We start from the raw sequence: 14,615 nt of genomic DNA, 5'->3' as shown, positions 1-14,615 counted from the left end.
TCCCGGCACGGGGTCCTGGCTGGGTTTCTGGCCTCCCCGGGCCTGGGTCCCTGGGAGTTCAGTCCTAGACAGGCTGACCGCCCCAGGGCAGGTGTTCTGGGCGTTCTGGCGGGGGGGTTCACCCAGAGAGCTGGGGCCCATGTGCAGACCCCGAGGGTAGTGAGGGTTGGAACAGGCTGGCGCTGCTGTGGAATGTTATGGGGCCTCTGCCCTCGCGCTGCCCACCTCTGGGGCCCGAGCTCAAGGGCTGCGGTGCCATGGTGATGGCCGTGGAGGTGTGGGGCTGGGGGTGGCGCCGTCCACAGACCCCCAGAGGGCACACCCCGTGGGTCCCCGCCCACCCTGTGCCGGGCTGCCCTCTCAGAGAGGTCTGTCCTCGCCCCTGCCCGGGCCTGGGAGCCCCCTCCTGGCTTTCCCCCAACGTCTGCATGTGCGTATCCACGGTAGCACCCAAAAGCAAGCAGACATCAACGTCACTGCTGAGCCTGGTGTCCGCCCGAGCACCCCGAGGCTCCCCGCTCATGTGGGTCGGGCCCCGTGGAGCAGAGCCACTTCGTGTCGCATCTAATGGCACCTGCTCAGCCAGCTAGCTCCCGAGCTCCCACATAAGGCTTGGGGTTATGGGGGGACCGTGGAGCCTGGCTTGTGGCTCTAGGGGTGAGCAGCGGCCGCCTCTCCGGCAGCCCAGTGTCCCTCCTCCAGCACCACCCCACACCGGCGACTTTTTCCCCAGTGCCCAACCGGTCAAGGGATACTTTAGCCACAAGATAAGTGTCCCGGGGATTAAAAATAGTCAAGAAGCTCAAGGCTTCACTTCCCTCGGGCTGCGGAATCCTGTGGCGCCCCTGGGTCAGCAGCCGGCCGGGCCTGCAGGTGCCACCCAGCCTCTCGCTTGGACATCAGCAACGAGGCTCCTTGGAGAATTTTGGACTTTCCAGCACGTGGGGGGTTTCCCTGGCAGCCCCTCCCTGCAGGTGACCTGGGGACGGGGGGTGGGCAGCCCGTGAGACCCATGGGGGACCCAGGGCAAGGGGCCCAGCCCTGCCTTCAGCTGCCCACTGCCTTTGTAGGGCCAGGCCTCACTCAGGTCCCCCCCACTCCGAGGTGCTGGGCACAGCGACATGCCCGCCACTTGGTGGGCCACCTCCAAGCCTCTGTCCTCACCTGCAGGGGCTCTCTTCTTTGTCAGACCCGTCTAGCCCGCCATGCCCCAGGCCCTGTTCTGAGAACGCTGCCATCACCCTCGATCTCAGAACTGCCCTGCTGGGTCGGCGTTATCATCACCCCATTCTACAGATGGGGAGACTGAGGCAGAGAGAAGCTAAGGAGCTCGATCCAAGTCACACAGCGAGTAAATGGCCTTGGATGGATAGTGGCCGGGTCCATGCTCTCAGCACGCAGGACCCTGCTCAAGTGCCCGGGCCGCGGGGGACGAGCAAGGTTCTGGTGGCACTGTGTGGTGGCGGGGGGAGGGGGCACCGAGGGGGCCTGCTCCTTGGCTGCTGGGCCTTGGCTCCCTCAACGAAGCCTGGACGCAGTGACCTTCTGCTTTGCTGCAGACAGAGGTGTCAGCATGTGCGGCTCCCAGAAAGGTCTGGGTCCCCGCAGTGAGGAGGGAAGGGGTGCTTCAGGGGCCTTAGAACAGCAGCCCAGGCTTCAGCTTGGGGAACGGGGGGGGGGCCTGGGTTCTGCCCCTGGGGACTCCCCAGTTGGTGGGGCAGTAGGGCAGGCCCGGTCTCCCAGTGGTGACACCTTGCGGGACTTTAGGGCCCTATAGGCCACCAGCTCGCAGGGTGACCCTTCCCGAGCTTCAGTGTGCCCATGAGAGATGCTCGGCATCACTAATTATCAGAGAAATGGGAATTAAGGCCGAACGAGCCACCACCTCGCACCCTCCAGGAGGGCTTTGGGCTAAGAGCCGAAAGCAGTGTGTGCGTGAAGATGTGGAGAAATCAGAAGGCTCGTACGTGGTTGGTGGGCGCAAATGGTGCACCTGCTGACAAAGACGCCTGGTGGCTCCTCAGTGCATTCCTTAATAAGCTTAAAATCTTTTCCTTTAGAGATTTTATTTTTTAAGTCATCTCCACACCCAACACGGGGCTCAAACCCACAACCCCGGTATCAAGAGTCACGTGCTCTATGGAGTCAGCCGGGTGCCCCGATCTCCATGTGACCCAGCCGTTCATTCCACTCCTAGTTAGGCCCCCAGAAAACTGAAAGGAGATGTTCAGACAAAAACTGGTACATGGGGGCACCTGGGGGGCTCAGCAGTTGAGCGTCTGCCTTCGACTCAGGGCGTGATCCTGGAGTCCCGGGATCGAGTCCCGCGTTGGGCTCCCTGCATGGAGCCTGCTTCTCCCTCTGCCTGTGTCTCTGCCCCTCTCTGTGTCTCTCAGGAATAAAACAATAAAATCTTAAAAAAAAAAAAAGAAAAGAAAACTTGTGCACAAATGTTCATGGCAGCACTGTTGGCAACAGCTAAAGGGTGGAAACAACCCAAATGTCCATCTACAGAGGAATGGACGAATCAAAGGTGGCCTGTCCCTACAACAGAATTATTCAGATGTGAGGAAAGGTTAAGTGCAGGCACCTGCTACCACGTGGGAACACACCTCTAAAACGTGATGTCAACTGAAATCAGCCAGACATAAAAGGCCATTCATGTGAAATACTCAGAACATATAGATGCGTAGACACGGAAAACAGGTTATTGGTTTGCAGGAGCTGGGGGAAGCAGAGGGGGTGACTGCTAATGGGTACGGAGCGTCCATCTGAGGTGGTGGAAGAGTTCTGGAAATTGACAGTGATGGGCGCACAATGTTACCATATACTAGTTACTACTGCGTTTTGAACTTGCAAATGGTAAAACTTGTAAAATTTATGATATGTGTACCTCACTGCAAATAAAAATTAATTCTAAAAATCAGTCAGACATATTTGTGTGGATCTATCTGCGGGTTCTGTGTTCTGTTCCATTGAGCTGTGTGTCTATCCAACTACCAGTCCCACCAAGTCTCGACTTCTGGAATTATATAATACATCTTGAAACCCGGTAGGCCATCTCCTCCATTTTCTTCTTCTTCTCCTTCTTTTTTAATATTTTATTTATTTATTCATGAGAGACACGGAGAGAGGCAGAGACACAGGCAGAGGGAGAAGCAGCCCCCCCACCCGGATGCAAGACTCGATCCCAGGACCCCGGGGTCTCACCCTGAGCTGAAGGCAGACGTTCAACCACTGAGCCACCCAAGTGTCCCTCATTTTATTCTTCTTTTTCAAAACTGTTTCTGTTGCCCTAGTTCCTTTGATTGTCCATATACATTTTAGAATGACTCTGTTTATAAAAAAATCTTGCCAAGGTTTTGATAGAAATGACGTTAAACCCATATACCAATTGGTGGAAAATTATTAAGATATTATTACATCTTTATTACGTTGAGTGTTGCAATCCATGAACATGGTATGTTCCTCCATTTATTTGGAGCCTCACTGGTTTCTTCCTTCAGTGTCCGCAGTTTTCAGCATACGAGCCCCATACATGTTTTGTTAGACTTACACCTGAGCAGTTAATTTTTTGTGCAAGTATAAATAGTTGTGTGGTTCTATTTTCAGTGTCTACATGCTTGTACATTGTTGGTATGTAGAAATACAGATTTTTTTTTTTTTTTTTTGCACGTTCATCTTATATCCCACAACCTTGCTGAACTCCCTTTTTTGGTTCCGGAAGTGTTTTTGTTTTGTCATGTTTTATTATAGAATCTTTGGGATTTTGTACAAACACAATCACGTCATCTGTAAATAGAAACAGTGTGGCCTCTTCCTTCCCGATCTATCTACATGACCATCGATTTCCTTGCCTCACCTCGGTGCACTGCCTAGAACCACCAGCACCATGTTGACTAGAGGAGATGGACATCCTTGCCTTGTTTCTGATCTCAAGGGGAAAGAATCCAGTCTTGCACATTAAGTATAATGTGAGTCCTCTTTATCAATTTTAGAAAGCCCCTTTCTATTCCTCTATTTATGAGAGTTTTTCATCATGAACGTGTGTTGAATTTTGTCTGACGCTTTTTCTGCATTGATCAACATGGTCATGTGATTTTCTTTCCTGAAATGGTAGATAGCATAGATTGATTTTTGAATCTTGAAAGAGTCTTGCATCCCTGGAATAAACTCTGCTTGGTCATGGTGTATAATTATTTTTATATACTCTTGAATTTGATTCTCTCATATTTTCTCAAGGATTTTCATGAGGTATATTGGCCTGTAGTTTTTTTTGTTGGTTTGGTTTTTGTTTTTATGATCTTTGCATGGCTTGGGTATCAGAATTATAATAGCTTCATAAAATGAATCAGGGCATATTCCCTGCTCTTTCATTTTCTGGAAGAGATTGTGTAGAAATGATGTTAATTCTTTTGTAAATGTTTGATAGAATTCCCCAGTGAAGCTGTCTGAGCCTGGAGAATTCTTTTGGGGGAGTTTTAAAATTAAGAACTCAATTTCCTTGGGGCCCCGGTGTGGCACGCACCTGTGGTCTGCTAAGTGTCCAACTCTTGGTTTCAGCTCAGGTCACGATCTCAGGATCTGAGCTCAGGCCCAGCATCAGGCTCCAAGCTTGGCAAGGAGTCTGCTAAAGTTCCTCTCTTCCTCTACCTCCATCCCTCCCACTGTCCTCTCTCTTGTTCTCTCTCATATAAATAAAATCTTAAAAAAAAAAAAAAAAAAAAAACATTAAAAAGGGCAGCCCGGGTGACTCAGCGGTTTAGTGCCGCCTTCAGGCCAGGATGTGATCCTGGGGTCCCGGGACCGAGTCAGGCTCCTTGCATGGAGCCTGCTTCTCCCTCTGCCTGTGTCTCTGCCTCTCTCTCGCTGTGTCTCTCATGAATAAATGAATAAAATCTAAAAAAAAAAAAAAAACATTAAATGAAGAATTCAATTTCCTTAAAAGCTATAGGCTATTCAAATTACCTATTTTATAGGTTAATTGTGGCAGTTTGTGGTTTTCAAGGAATTGATCCATTTCAACTAAATTGTCAAGTTTTTGATTGTAGAGTTGTTCTCAGTTTTTCCATATTATCCTCTTGATGTCCTCAAGGTCTGTAATGATGTTCCCTGTATCAGTTTCAAAACTGGTAATTTGTGCCTCCTCTTTTTTTCTTCATCGCAGTCTTGCTAGAGATGTATTGATTTTTCTTTTCTTTTTTTTTTTAAGATTTATTTATTTTTAGAGGAGGGTGCCGGGGCAGAGGGGGAGGGAGAGAAAATCTCATGCAGACTTCCCACTGAGCACAGAGCCACATGGAGCCCAATGGAGGGCTTAATCCTAGGATCCCAGAATCATGATCTGAGCTGAGCCAAGAGTCAGGTACTCAACCAATTGCCCTACCCAGGTCCTCCAATAGGTATTGATTTTTTAAAAATTTCTCCAAGAACCAGCTCTGTTTCATTGATGTTCTCTATTATTTTTCTGTTTTCACTTGTATTGATTTTTGCTCTTATTTTTATTATTCCTTTTCTTCTGCTTGCTTTGGCCTTATTCTGCTCTTTTTTCTTCTAGGCTCTTTTTAAAAATATTTTATTTTATTTAAATTCAACTAATTAACATATTGTGTATTATCAGTGTCAGAAGTAGAAGTCGGGGATTCATCAGTCTTATATAACACCCAGTGCTCATGACATCACATGCCCTCCTTCATGCCCATCCCCCAGTGACCCCATCACCCCACCCTCCCCTCCAGCCACCCTCAGTTTGTTTCCTAGAGTTCAGAGTCTCTTACAGTTCGTGTGTTTCTCTAATTTCGTCTTGTTTTATTTTTCCTTCCCCTCCTCTATGCTCTTCTGTTTTCTTTCTGTTTCTTTCTGTTTCTTTTTTTTTTTTTAAGATTTTATTTATCTATTCATGACAGACAGAGAGAGGCAGGACCCAGGCAGAGGGAGAAGCAGGCTCCCTGTGGGGACCTTGATGTGGAACTCAATCCCAGGACCCCAGGATCACATCCTGAGCCGAAGGCAGCCGTTCAACCGCTGAGCACCCAGGCATCCCTCCTCTGTTTTATTTCTTAAATTCCACATATAAGTGAAATCATATGGTATCTGTCTTTCTCTGATTGACTTACTGTTTACTAAGCATAGAACCCATAGTTCCATCCACGTCAATGTAAATGGCGAGATCTCCCTCCTCTGACGGCCGAGTGACACCCGGGGTGCGCAGGGACCACTTCTCCTCCCTCCAGCATCTGTCCGTGGACATCGAGGCTCCTCCCGCGGCGCAGACCCCGTGGACACGGCCACTGGGAACGTGGGGTGCAGGTGCCCCTGTAGCTCACCGCCTCTGGGCTGTGGGGTCGGTACCCAGCAGTGCAATTGCCGGGTCGTAGGGCAGCTCCGTGTCCGGCTCCTCGAGGCCACCCCCACCCCCGTCCCCACAGTGGCCGCCCGCCTGTGTTCCCACCAGCAGCAGAGAGGCTCCCCTTTCTCCACGTCCTCCCTGCACCTGTCGCCTCCCGACGGTGGCCGTCCTGATGGGCATGCGGGTGGGGGGGGTGGTCCCACGTGGTGTTGGTGTGTGTCCCTGACGCCGAAGGACGGGGAGCATCTTTCCACCTGTCTGGGGCCCCGTGTGGGTCTCCTCTGGAGACGTGTCTGCTCACGTCTTCCACCCATCTCTTGACTGGATTGTTGGTTTTGGGGTGTTGAGTTTGACAAGTTCTTTATAGATCTTGGATACCAGCCCTTTAGCTGACAAATCGTTTGCAAATATCTTCTCCCATTCTGTAGGTTGTCTTTAGGTTTTGTTGACTGGTTCCTTCACTGTGCAAAAGCTTTTATCTTGATGAAGTCACAATAGTTCATTTTTGCTTTTGTTTCCCTTGCTTTTAGAGACACACCTTGCGAGAAGTTGCTGTGGCCGAGGTCAAAGAGGTTGCTGCCTATGTTCTCCTCTAGGATTTTGATGGATTCTTGTCTCACATTTAGATCTTTCATCCATTTTGCGTGTATCCTTGTGTCTGGTGTAAGAGAATGGTCTAGTTTCATCCTCCTGCATGCGACTGTCCAATTTCCCAACACCATTTGTTGAAGAGACGGTCTTTCTTCCATGGGATAGTCTTTCCCGCTTTGTCGAAGATGAGTTGACCATGGAGTTGAGGGCCCATTTCTAGGTTCTCTCTCCTGTTCCATTGATCTATGTGTTGTTGTGCCAGTGCCAGACTGTCTTGATGATCACAGCTTTGTAATACAGCTTGAGGTCAGGCATTGGGATGCCCCCAGCTTTGGTTTTCTTTTTCAACATTCCTTTGGCTATTCTGGGTCTTTTCTGGTTCCACACAAATCTTAGGATTATTTGTTCCAAATTTGAGCAAAATGTCAATGATATTTTCATAAGGACAGAATTGAACGTGTAAATTGCTCTCGGTAGCATAGACATTTTAACAGTATTTATCTTTCCAATCCATGAGCATGGAATGTTTCAGCCACTCTGGAAAACAGTATGGAGGTTCCCCAAGAAGTTAAAAATAGGGTTACCCGACAACCCAGTAAATGTGTTACTAGGCATTCTCCCCAAAGATACAAACGTAGTGATCCAAAGGGGCACCTGCACCCCAATGTTCACAGCAGCCGTGTCCACAGGGGCCGCGCTGTGGGAGGAGCCTCGATGTCCACGGACAGATGATGGAGGAAGAAGACGTGGTCTCTGCGCACCCTGGGTGTCACTCGGCAGTCAGAGGGGGGGAGATCTACTATTTACATCGACGTGGATGGAGCTGGAGGGTGTGATGCTGAGGGGGGCGAGTCGGCCAGGGAGACAGTTATCACACGGTCTCCCTCATATGTGGAATTTAAGAAATAAAATAGTGCCGACGACTATAAGGGAAAGAGGGGAAACTGAGTGAGGGAAAAAACCAGGAAGGAGACAAACCACGAAAGACTCTGAACTCTGGGAAACAGAAAGTCGCTGGAGGGGAAGGAGGTGGGGGATGTGGGATAACTGGATGATGGGCATGAGGAGGGCACGTGATGGGATGAGCACTGGGTGTTATAACCAACTGATGGATTATTGAAAACTGCATCTAAAACTAATGTGGTCTGTATGTTGGTCCATTGAATTTAAATAAATAAACAAACAAACTCATTAATTAATTAAATAGACTTTCACATTGAACATTGGGAGTACAAAGAATACCCACTAGAACCCTGGCCTTAGCACAGAAGGCTAATCCCCTGGGAAGGTGTGTGGGTGACTGTGCCCAGAGTTAGGCTTTCAGGGTCCTGCATCCACGGCGAGGGTGACATATCAAGTGGGCTCCCCCATCCAGGACTCACGGGCAGGGACCTCTCCCACAGGGGCCGGCCATTCCTACCCCTCCCAAGCGGCCTGGCTGCTCCAGGCTCCATCATGGACCCCAAAATATCAGGTGAGGAGGAGAGGCTGTTGGAAAAACCCACAGATCCTCCTTGGGGGGCTCGGCTGTATGGAGGGAAAGAGACCAGGTCACTGTGTCACCTTGCAGCACAGTCACCCTCTTGCAGGAACACCTGCAGTGAACAAGGACAGGCTGGTCCCACAGAGTCCATAAAATGCTAAGCCCCGGCCGGTGCCAGGGGATTTTTCCTGGGTCGTTAGGGTTGGAATCCTGGTGTCTTAGTTAATACCTCTGGGGTCAGCCTGGGTCTCAGCCGCACAGTGACCAGCCTGCCCACAGGGACCACGTGAACGAGGGAGGGAGCATCAGAGGAGAGAGCTCCCTGGGACCTCTGCAGACAGGACCCAGCAGCAGAAGCGGCAGTGGGCCTGCCCGGGGGAGGAGGCCCTAACTCTCTGCCCTGACTTCTCTTCTGCCCAGAAAGGGACAGGCCTGGCCCTGCCTTGACTCCCTAGGTTTGCTGGGGGCCTGGGTGGCTCAGCTCCAGGCTGGGACGTCCCTTCCCACCTCCCCCAGTGCTTGTGTGACTGAGATCACTTTCTCCTTCAGAGCAAAGCTGGGGAGAACTGTTTCCAGGGCTCTGCTGGCCTCCCCTCCCCCACCCAATGGACCTGCCCTGGTTGCCTGGCACGTGTTTACCTTAGAGATGGAACCCTCCACGGGGTTCCGAGTGGTCAGCTGTGGCCCACAGGACACTGGCCCTTGGACCCAGAGCCCTGGAGCCCTACGCAGCCACGGAGGGCCCTGCTTCGGCCACTGGATCCTTTCCAGCTGGCCCTGGGGCACCTGTGGCGAGCGCTGCTGGTGATTCCTGGAAGCCGGGGATGCAGCCCACGTGTCCCCGAGTTTCCCTGGGCGGCGCTGCTGTGCACTGTGGGGCCGGTTTCCCTCGTGAAGAGACGGTTTCCCTCGTGAAGAGACGACTCACTCACTCCAAGGAGGAGAAGGGCTGGGCAGGAGCCCTTCTGGCCTCCACGCAGCCTGCGGAGCCCCCAGTGAGGACAGTGTGGCCACCGCACATGCCGCTGACACCCGCAGGCCTCCTGGGGGGGGAGGTCCGCCACCCAGGTTACAAATCCTGTGCTTGTTGGAACCGAATAGAAACCTGAACTCGTCGCGTGCCAGAGCACACTCTCAACTTTGTGAGGATGGCACAGAAGAGCCTACGTCATCCACGTCCCCAAGTCCCTGGTGACAAATCCATTTGAAGAGCATCAGAGAAGGATGGAGACCAACTTCTGAGCGAAGTCCAGAATGATGTGAGTGGAAACATTCACTTTCCAGAAAGTCTGATCTGCTCCCCCGTGAAATTTGGAGATGGAGGCAGGGAGGGCAGGACAAGGCACAGGAAGCAAGGCTGGTGCAGGGGGAGGCAGGCACGGAGCCGCTCCCTAAAGATCCAGCCTGTCCCGTCCCCGGGCAGGCCCCGGGCTGCAGGCCGTCCCCTCGCCTGACCCCACTGCAGATCTCGGGGGTGCAGGGACCCGGGGAGTCCAGCCGGAGAGGGGAGCAGGCCACGGCGATGACCCCGTCCAGCGGGCAGCCATTGACCGAGGCCTGTCCCTAGTGACGCCGGCTTCGGTGTGTCCCCTCGACGTCCCGGAGGGGAGCATCGGGACAGAGCCACACGGCCCTGGGCAGAAAGGCCAGGAGCCCAGAGCTGGTCCGACAGACACAGCCTCCAAACCCAGGAAGCGTCTTTGCAGGCGCACAGCTCCCAGCTGGAGAGTGGGATCCGGGGTTGAGGCTGAGCCTTCGGCATCACAGGAGGAGCAGGAGCCCACGTCCTTCGCCCACGTCCTTCACCGCGGCGCTCCGGGAGGAGGCACAGAGCCTGGCAGTGAAGCGACTGGCCGGCCTGCAGAGACGCCTGGACTGCGCCCAGCAGACTCGCAACCTCGGCCAGGTGGCCCAAGCCCTGGCCTGGAGCTGCAGGGACACCCCACCCACCGTCACGAGGAGGCCGTCTTCTGTCAGGACAGGGCCACCAGAAGCTGGGTGGCAGGTGTGTGCAGCGAGGGAAAGTTCCAGCAGCTAAGGCAGGAACGTGAGCGCCAGAGGCAGAGGCTGGCCGCGGTAGAGAGGAGCTGCCGGCCCTTCCCGACTGGACCCCCGCACCTGCTCCTCCCCGCAGCCCCCAGAGGCTGGCCGTGGGCAGGGGTCCCCGGGGTCATCGGGCCCCAGGAAGGAGGAGGGCTGCCCCGGGACGGCGCAGGGGTCCGGGGTGGCCTGCAGGTGGGACGGGGCTCGGGGCAGCTGGGTCCTGAGCTGCTCTGCCTGGAGTCCTGTGAATAAGGCCTGACGCTCTCCCGAGGGAAGCTACGGTTCTCACCCCGTGCCTCAGTGACACTTAGCCTCAGCGACAGCGCGACAGCATTACGTCCTAGAGCTCGGTTACTGGTCTCATGATTACGTAGCTTCCCTGTCAGACGCTTAGAATTATATAAGGGCTGTATTTCGATGGAAATTAATGCCACTGTGACTTCCCACATCCTTGAAGGTTGACAAGGATAGAGACGTCAAAATAAGACCACTTAGGGCACTAGGCCTCGGGTTATGAGTCTTCAGAAGTTACTGAATATTTACGTGAATAATATGTGGCTGGTTTTAAAAACAAAGAGAAAAAAAACAGCTTCCCATTGAAACAACATAAAATTGTTAGTGTCATCCCAAATTCATATTTTAGTCCTAAATTCATATTTTAGAAGTAAATTCATATTTTAGTCCTAAATTCAAATTTTAGTTTTAAATTCATGTTAGTCCTAAACTCGTATTGTAGCCCTATTCATATTTTAGTCCTAAATTCAAATTTTAGCCCTACGATCATATTTTAGTCTTTTTTAAATTTTTTTTATTTTTTTATATTTTAGTCTTAAATTCAAATGTTAGTCTTAGATTCATATTTTAGTCCCAAACTATTATTAGAATCCTAAATTTATATTTTATTCTTAATTTCACATTTTGTGCCAAATTCTTATTTTTAGTCCTAAAGTCCTAGGATTAGTTCAATCCTAAATTTATAGATAGGAAAACTTAAGAATTTGCAATCATTTCTTTCTTGTTCTGTAATTTCTTAAACTTTGTTTCAAGATACTGTTTGTTGTGTAAAAAAAGAAAAGAAAAGAAAAAGATACTATTTGTTATTTCACATTGGTAAATTTGATGCAGTCAAGTTACAAGTTTTCTCAGATGGCAAACACACACGCCCACGCCCGTGGGTGCCCACGTACACAGGCATCCCCTGATGCAGGATCTAGACACTTTTAGCTGTTTTGTGAGTCCCAGAAAATGTAAAACCAGAGTGGAAAATTGTAAAGATTGCTTATGGATAAATAAATAACTGAAGAGAAAAAACATGTTTCGTGTATAAATAGAGGAAAGACTCCAGGATCTTTCATTCACGATTTTATTAATTTGGGTCCTTTTCCTTTCCTTTTTGAGGAGTCTGGGTTGGGATTTGTCCATCTTACTAATTCTTTCAAAGAACCAGCTCCTAGTTTCGTTGATCTGTTCTTCTGTTGTTTCTTGGTTTTTATTTCATTGATTTCTGCTCTGATCTTTATTAATTCTCTTCTCCTGCTGGGTTTAGGTTTTATGTGCTGTCCTTTCTCCAGCTCCTTTAGGTGTAAGGTTGGGTTGAGTAGTTGAGACTTTTCTTATTTCTTGAGGAAGGCTTGTATTGTTATAAACTTCCCTCCTAGGACCGCTTTTGCTGCATCCCAAAAGTTTTGAACTTCTGTGTTTTCATTTTCATTTGTTTTCATGAATTTTTAAAAAATTTTTTTCTTTAATTTCCTGGTTGACCCATTTGTTCTTTGATAGGATGCTCTTTAGCCTCCGTGTATTGGTGTTCCTTCCAAATTTCCTCTTGTGATTGAGTTCAAGTTTCAAAGCATCGTGGTCCGAAAATATGCAGGGATCATCCCAATCTTCCGGTCCCAGTAGAGACCAGATTTGTGACCCTCTTCTAGGTTCTTTTTTTTTTTTTTTCTCTTCTAGGTTCTTGATGTGGGGACATAGATTATCGCTTGGAGATGTTGCCTCTTTTCTAATGTCTGTGTCAGCGCAATAGCATTCTCTCAGCCCTGCTTTAGCTGCAGCCCACAACGTTGGGTATGTTGCTTTATACGTTTTTATCGAATCCAATGTGTTTTTATTTTTTATTTTTGGATTTCTCTTTAATCCATGGATGATTTAGAAGTGTGGTGTTGAGTTTTCAGTGGTTGGAGACTTGTCTGTTATCTTTCTGCTATTAATTTCTAGTTTGACTCCAATATGATCAGAAAACACATGTTATATGACTTCACTTCTTTTAAGGTTGTTGGGGTTTGTTTCATGGCCCAGGACTTCATCTGGGCGTGGTACACAACTGTGCACACTTGAAGAGAATGTGTAGGTGCCGCTGTTGGGTGGAATGTTCTATAAATGTTGCTTAGATGCTGGCTGTTAGCTGCTGGTGATGTAGGGTTTCTCTACGTGTTTGCTGATTTTTTTGTCTATTGCTGAGAGAGGGATGCTGACGTCTCTGGTTGCCCTGTGGATTTGTCTGTTCCTCCTTTCAGTTCTATTAGGTTTGCTCCACATGCTTTTCAGCACCCCTGTTGGTTGCAATCATGACTAGGCTTTCCCGTCTTCCTAGTGGGTTAACCATTCCAACACTATGTAATGATAAAAGGGCCAGTTTTCATCATTCTGGTCATTTTTTTGCCTTGAATTGTACTTTATCTGCTTTCTTGTGATCAATGTTTGCATGATACAGCTTTTCCCACCCATCCTGTTACTCCCCATCTACCTACATTATTAGAATTGAGGTTAATTTCTTGTACACAACATACAGTTGGTCATTAAAAAAAAATCTGCTCTGTCCAATAGGGCTTTTGACTGGTAAACTTAGAAAAATCTACATTTAATGTAATTATTGATGTGTTGGAGCTTAGCTCCACTATTTTACTTTTTCTGTTCATTCTTTCTTTTTCCCACCTTCCTGTGGGTTACCCAACACCTTAGAGAACCCCGTTGTGATCTGTCGACAGTATCTTTTCATATAGATTTTTAGTGATTGCTCTGGTACAATATTATCTATACACAACTCATCACGATCTTCTGGTGTCAACATTTTACCAGTTTGAATGAAGCGTAGAAATCTCACCTCACTTTACAACCTTTTAGCTTTTCCATTTATAATATAATTTCCTTAAATATTTATTCTAAGTACATTTAGAACTACATCAGTGTTATTTTTGCTTTCACCATCAAACATAAATCTATAAAACTCTAGAGAAGAAAGGAAATGTATTCACCCACATTTTTACTCTTTTCATTGTTCCTACCTTCTTGTTGACGTCCCAGAACTCCTTCTTGAATCATTTCCCTTCTGTTTGCACATTCTCTTATGGTAGGTCTGCTGGTGACAAATTCTTTTAGTTTTCTTCTATCGGAGAATTCTGGGTTCCTCCTCCACTCCTGAAGGATGTTGACACTGGACACAGAATTCTGGGTTAGCAGTTCTCCTTGTTCAACACCTGAAAAATGTTTCTGACCTCCACAATTTCTGAAATTTGGTGTCATCTGAACTGTTCTTCCTATTGTAGGTATGATGCCACACCTCTCTCACTGCTTTCAAGACTTCCTTGTCCTTAGTTTTCAAAAGTTTCATTATGATGCATCTCATGTGAATTTCTTTGGATTTATCCTATTTGGGATTTGTTTGGCTTACTGACTCGATAGGGCTTTATGACTTCTGCCAAAATTTGAGAACTTTTTGTCATCATTTCTTCAAGTACTTCTCAGCCTCATGCTCTTTCTCTGCGCCTTCGGGTACCCTGATCACAAATCCTGTGGTGTATTTTCACATCTTTTTGGCTCTGTTTACTTTTCTCAGTATATTTCAACTGTGTTGTTCAGACTGGGTACTTCTGTTCTTTTTTTAATTTAAAAATATTTTTAATTTAAAAAATTGGGGGGGGGGATCCCTGGGTGGCTCAGCGGTTTCGCGCCTGCCTTTGGCCCAGGGAGCGATCCTGGAGTCCCGGGATCGAGTCCCACGTCGGGCTCCCGGCATGGAGCCTGCTTCTGCCTGTGTCTCTGCCTCTCTCTATGTCTATCATAAATAAATAAATCTTTAAAAATAAAATAAAAATAAGGGGATCCCTGGGTGGCGCAGCGGTTTGGCGCCTGCCTTTGGCCCAGGGC

At 48.8% G+C, this 14,615-nt stretch overlaps 1 long non-coding RNA gene across 1 annotated transcript; it reads right to left on the bottom strand.

Moving 5' to 3' along the window:
• Positions 1–12,385: 12,385 nt before the first annotated feature.
• Positions 12,386–14,290, bottom strand: LOC144302052 (uncharacterized). Its single transcript, XR_013368961.1, has 2 exons — positions 13,754–14,290; positions 12,386–13,215 (listed from the first exon to the last, which is right to left on the bottom strand). It is a non-coding gene; the product is annotated as an uncharacterized LOC144302052 (long non-coding RNA).
• Positions 14,291–14,615: the final 325 nt, after the last annotated feature.

Source organism: Canis aureus, chromosome 30 (genome assembly GCF_053574225.1).
Source record: "Canis aureus isolate CA01 chromosome 30, VMU_Caureus_v.1.0, whole genome shotgun sequence".
NCBI lineage: Eukaryota > Metazoa > Chordata > Mammalia > Carnivora > Canidae > Canis > Canis aureus.
Note: the sequence above shows the minus strand (reverse complement) of the source record. Positions and strands in the feature narration are given on the sequence as shown.